The following is a 6,000-nucleotide window of genomic DNA, read 5'->3' as shown; positions in this document are numbered from 1 at the left end:
TTGAGGGAAATGTTTGTGGAAAAGGTGTTTTGGTGGGACTGTGTGTGTGTGTGTGTGTGTGTGTGTGTGTGTGTCTTAAGTGTGTCTTAAGTGTGTCTTAAGTGTGTCTTGACAGTGTAAGAGATGACTGAGTGACTGGTAGTGTGTTGGAAAAAGGTCTTAGGAGTTTGTTTGTTACTACCACGAGAATAACACCTGTCATAATCATACCAGGTGAGGTGTGTGTGTGTGTGTGACGACGCATGTCTTTGTTTACAAGAGGGTCACGTGTGGGGGCCAGAGGGGGTGCCACTGTAACTGACACTTCCTCTTATTGGTTGTTGTTGTTGGTGGTCGTAACCTCACCGTTGGAATCTTGAAAATTTTTTGCATACAGTTGTCGTGTTGTGATTACTGTACCTGTGTCTTACCTGTACCTGTTACTGTACCTGTGTCTTACCTGTACCTGTTGTGCCTAATACCTGCAGTAGATTACAGTAATCACCGCCAGGCTCGACCACTCACCTGTATACAGATTTATTCAGATTTTCTATTTATTATTTACACCCATAATAATTTAGTCCAGATTTTCTTCGTGTGGAATCCATGAGAGAGAGAGAGAGAGAGAGAGAGAGAGAGAGAGAGAGAGAGAGAGAGAGAGAGTAGTGTTTATTGTTACCTTTGAACTTAACCTAGAGAGAGAGAGATTGTATTCATCAATTATTATTCAGGTATATACTTGTTCTTATGGTGATCTGGTGACCTGTGTGTTTGCTGACATTGTAGGATGAACGTTCGTGTGAGTGTTAGTGTGTGTAGGAATCACCGTCGTGTGTGCGTGTGTGTGTGCCCTCCCCACCTACTGATAGGGCTTCAGTAAACATTACACCTGAGAGAGAGAGAGAGAGAGAGAGAGAGTCACAGGGCAGGGTATTATAGGGTCGGCAGCATTCTTGGTCTGGGTGTGGTGCAGGTGAAGTCAGGTGAGTGTACAGGTATGGTTAGGTTAGTTTAGGTTAGGTCAGTTTAGTTTAGGTTAGGTTAGGTTAGGTTAGGTTAGGTTAGGTTAGTTTAGGTTAGGTTAGGTTAGTTTAGGTTAGGTTAGGTTAGGTTAGGTTAGGTTAGGAGGCTCCATTCCTCATATAAACCTCAGGTAAAAGAACTTAATTACTGCTGGGAGAAAGTATATGATTAACTCAGTGTAACAATATGGGTATAAATGGCGTCAGGATCACTCTGAGACTCGACCTGTGGGGGAAGGAGTCTGAGGTAGGAGGCTCTTGATAGTCTATTGGTGGGTGGTGTAGGGAGGTAGGACACAGGTAGATGACGACAGGTGAGTCACCCCCTGTTAGTGTGGGGCTTCTGTACCCCCCTCCCATCTTCCTCCCCCATCCTCCCTTCTCTCTCCCTCACTCCCCCCTTCTTGCCTCCCTCACTCTCTCCTCCTCCCTTTCTCCCTCACTTGCTTCACCACAAAACAGTTGAAGTTAACCTCGCTTGGAACAGTCTGTATCTTATCACCTAACATAACCTAAACCTAACCTAAACCTAACATAACCTAAACCTAACATAACCTAAACCTAACCTAACCTAACCTAACATAAACCTAACATAACCTAAACCTAACCTAACAACATAACCTAAACCTAACATAACCTAAACCCAACATAACCTAAACCTAACATAACCTAAACCTAACCTAAACCTAACATAACCTAAACCTAACCTAACCTAAACCTAACATAAACCTAACATAACCTAAACCTAACCTAACGTAACCTAAACCTAACATAACCAAAACCTAACGTAAATCTAACCTAACCTAAACCTAACATAACCTAACCTAACCATACTATACCTCGGTCAACACCACCATTGTCACCACACTCACGTACTGTACTTACTCGGTCATCACCTTCTCCACCACAACCACAATCACCACCATCATCACCACTTAACCCCCACACACACACACACACACACACACACACACACACACACACACACACACACACACACACTATAATAGGTACAGTGGACTATATCCGTTTTCTGTTGCTCTCCACAGTTTCTTCCAGGGGGGACTCTTATTATTTCTCCTCTTTGATGTTTCTCCAGCTCTTTGATCCGACCTCACTAGAATGGGAAGAGGAGGAGTAAAGATAATGGATTGATAGAGAGAGAGAGAGAGAGAGAGGAATTTTGTGAGGGAATGAACTTTGTGTTATAGATGGTGTGTGTGTGTGCGTGTGTGTGTGTGTGGGTGTGTGGGTTATGTGTGTGTGTGTGCGTGTGTGTGTGTGTTGGTTCAACCTGAAGACACAGAGTATTAATATTTAGTAGAGTGTAGACCAACCCTAACATGACAATATATAACAAGACTGTGAGGCAAGTAACCCAACATGCTGTAGGAGGCACTGCAGGAAGCACAGCAGGAAGCACAGCAGCAGCAGGAAGCACAGTAGCAGCAGGAAGCACAGTAGCAGGAGGAAGCACAGCAGCAGCAGGAAGCACAGCAGCAGCAGGAAGCACAGCAGCGTTAGGAAGCTAACAGCAGCAGCAGTAAGCACAGCAGCAGCAGGAAAAAGCACAGCAGCAGCAGGGAAGCACAGCAGCAGCAGGAAGCACAGCAGCAGGAAAGCACAGCAGCAGCAGTGAGCACAGCAGCAGCAGTAAGCACCAGCAGCAGCAGGAAGCTAACAGCAGCAGCAGGAAGCACAGCAGCAGCAGGGAGGCTACTGTAGCAAGCAGCAGAGTGGGGGCTACCAGCAGCAGCAGAGGAAGCACAGCAGCAGCAGGAAAGCACAGCAGCAGGGAGGGAAGCGCCATAACAGCAGCAGCAGTAAGCACAGCAGCAGCAGGAAGCACAGCAGCAGCAGGAAGCACAGCAGCACTATGAAGCACAGCAGCAACAGGAAGCACAGCAGCTGCAGGAAGCCACAGCAGCAGCAGTAAGCACAGCAGCAGCAGGAAGCACAGCAGCAACAGGAAGCACAGCAGCAGCAGGGAAGCACAGCAGCAGCAGGAAGCACAGCAGCAGCAGGAAGCTACCAGCAGCAGCAGTAGGCTAACAGCAGCAGTAGGGAAGCACAGCAGCAGCAGGAAGCACAGCAAGCAGCAGCAGGAAAGGCACAGCAGCAGCAGTAGTAAGCACAGCAGCAGCAGGAAGCTACCAGCAGCAGGAGGAAGCACAGCAGCAACAGGTGAGTACCAGCAGCTGCAGGAAGCTAACAGCACAGTGAGTGAAGCACAGCAGCAACAACAGGAAGCACAGCAGCTGCAGTGAGCACAGCAGCAGCAGTGTAGCAGCACATTTAGCCACACAGCAGCAGCAGTGAAAGCACAGCAGCAGTGATGGGAAGCACAGCAAAGAAACAGGAAGCACAGCAGAAAGCCGCAGGAAGCACAGCAGCAGCAGTAAGCACAGCAGCAGCAGGGAAGCACAGCAGCAGCAGGAGGCCACAGCAGCTGCAGGAAGCACAGCAGCAGGGAGGAAGCACAGCAGCAGCAGGAAGCACAGCAGCAACAGGAAGCACAGCAGCAACAGGAAGCACAGCAGCAGGAGGAAGCACAGCAGCAGCAGGAAGCACAGCAGCAGCAGGAAGCACAGCAGCAGGAGGAAGCACAGCAGCAACAGGAAGCACAGCAGCAGGAGGAAGCACAGCAGCAGGAGGAAGCACAGCAGCAGCTACAGCATGAGATACATCACGAGCATCATCAGCACTCAGGATATTACTACACCGTGTAAGGAGCTGTAGGCAACACGGCGCCAGATGCTCCATAAACTCCCCAGTCATAAACACACCGCACCGCCCACAGTACCGTAAACAAATCACTCCTTAGTGGGGGGCGGTTGATTTTGTCCAGTATGAGGGTATTAGTGAGTTTTGTCCGGTGGGAGATATGACCAGGTGAGCGTGGAGGCAGAGTCACTGAGCACCATTAAACGTGATGTAGTAGTGGAGGAAATGGTCTCTTGTAATACTCCTTTATAGTCCACTCATGAACGAGCGCCACTGTAGGCAGAAGGCGAGCGAAGGGGCGACTGTCTGGCGTAAGTATTACTAATGTGTCATGGCGGGATTGAGAGGAGAACCTGACGTTTTTTAATTCTCGTGTTGGCGCTGGTGAACGTTCATGTTGGCGCTGGTGAACGTGTGTACTGACAAGGTTTAGTGTTCATGTTGGTGTTGTTAAATGCTTGTCCGGGCGTTGGTGAATGCTGGTAGACTATGGACCTGACATACATACATACATACATACATACATACATACATACATACATACATACATACATACATACATACATACATACATACATACATGCATACATACATACATACATACATACATACATACATACATACATACATACATACATACATACATACAGTACACATCTGGTTCGCGAAAATAATTAAGTTATCAATATCTGGTTAAATATCTGATAAAGGAAAAAGGGAATAACAGCAGACATAGGAAGAATAGATGATGAAAGGAAGAAGAGAAAATGAAGATAATTTTCTGGGATAATGAAGAAAGAAAACACTTGAGAATAAGAGCAAGAGGAAAGAAAATTAATCTCACTAAACGAAAAGAGGAAGTGGAGAAGAAGAGAGAGAATTAAAGATTACTCTCTCTAGTCTCAACGAAAGAAGAAAACACAAGAGAAAGAAAAACAAGAAGAAATTAAAACAACTCACACATAATTACCACCTGTTAAAACGACGAAGAAGAAGAAAATAATGAATAAACGTGGAAATGAAATGAAGAAAGAAATAAATCTTAGACGCCATTGAGCTTGAAGAATGACACAGGTATGCACTCAGCCACTCAAGGTGTCCACACGTTTGGCACTGTCGAGTTAATTAGTGCCAGAGTGCAGGTGTGACAGGTGGTGCTGGAGGTTTATTTTATTATTAATTTATTTTTTTGGGTGGTGGGGTCATTAAAATGCGATAATGCCTTAGTGGTTGGGTTCAGATTACTGGTGTGTGTGTGTGTGTGTGTGTGTGTGTTAAGAATTCAGTGGATTTGAATGAGTGATGATATTTAGTTATTGATGATAAAAGTACAGTAATGCTAACGATAAAGATGATAATAATAGTAATAATAATAATAATAATGATAACGATGACAATAATAATGATGATAGTGAAATAAACAAGCAAGGAGAAGGGGTAGAGAGGGGGGGGGGGCAGGGATCATCCACCAACAAGTTCCTCTATTAATTACCCTACAGTCTACCTGGTGATGGGTGTAATTAGTCGACTATCTCACCTGGTGTGTTTTTGTCATTGTCTTGGAAGTGATGTTATGATTCTGGTGTTTATTATGACTTTATTTACACCTCCTCCACCCCTTCCTGACCTGACCTGACCTGACCTAACCTCTCCCACACCTCTTCACTTTATCCATCCCTTCCTCTCCTGACCTGACCTGACCTAACCTCTCCCACACCTCTTCACTTTCCCCACCCCTTCCTCTCCTGACCTGACCTAACCTCTCCCACACCCCTTCACTTTCTCCACCTCTTCCTCACCTGACCTGACCTGACCTAACCTCTCCCACACCTCTTCACTTTCTCCACCTCTTCCTAACCTAACCTAACCTCAGTAGAGTGGCTTATATTTGGTTAGGTTAGGTTAGCAATCAGTAAAAGGGTTAAGTAATGTATACCTTTGTAATTAACCTGAGACTAAAGTGGGTAATGGTGATTGAGAGGTAATGGTTGTTTGGAGAGGGGGGGGGTGATGTAGGAGATAGTGAGAGGAGGGAGAGACAGTGGAGGAGATAGTGAGGAGAGACAGAGGAGAGATAAAAGTGTTGGTTTTGTTTCTTGTGGTTTGTGATTGGTCAAGATACATCAATTACGTCACTTGTGTTGTGGGTTGTGATTGGTCAAGATCGATCAATTACGTCACTTGTGTTGTGGGTTGTGATTGGTCAAGATCGATCACTACGTCACTTTGTGTTGTGGGTTGTGATTATCAAGATACATCAATTACGTCATCACTT

This window comes from Homarus americanus, unplaced genomic scaffold, assembly GCF_018991925.1.
Source record: "Homarus americanus isolate GMGI-L3 unplaced genomic scaffold, GMGI_Hamer_2.0 scaffold56333, whole genome shotgun sequence".
Lineage (NCBI taxonomy): Eukaryota > Metazoa > Arthropoda > Malacostraca > Decapoda > Nephropidae > Homarus > Homarus americanus.
This window is presented reverse-complemented; position numbering follows the sequence as displayed.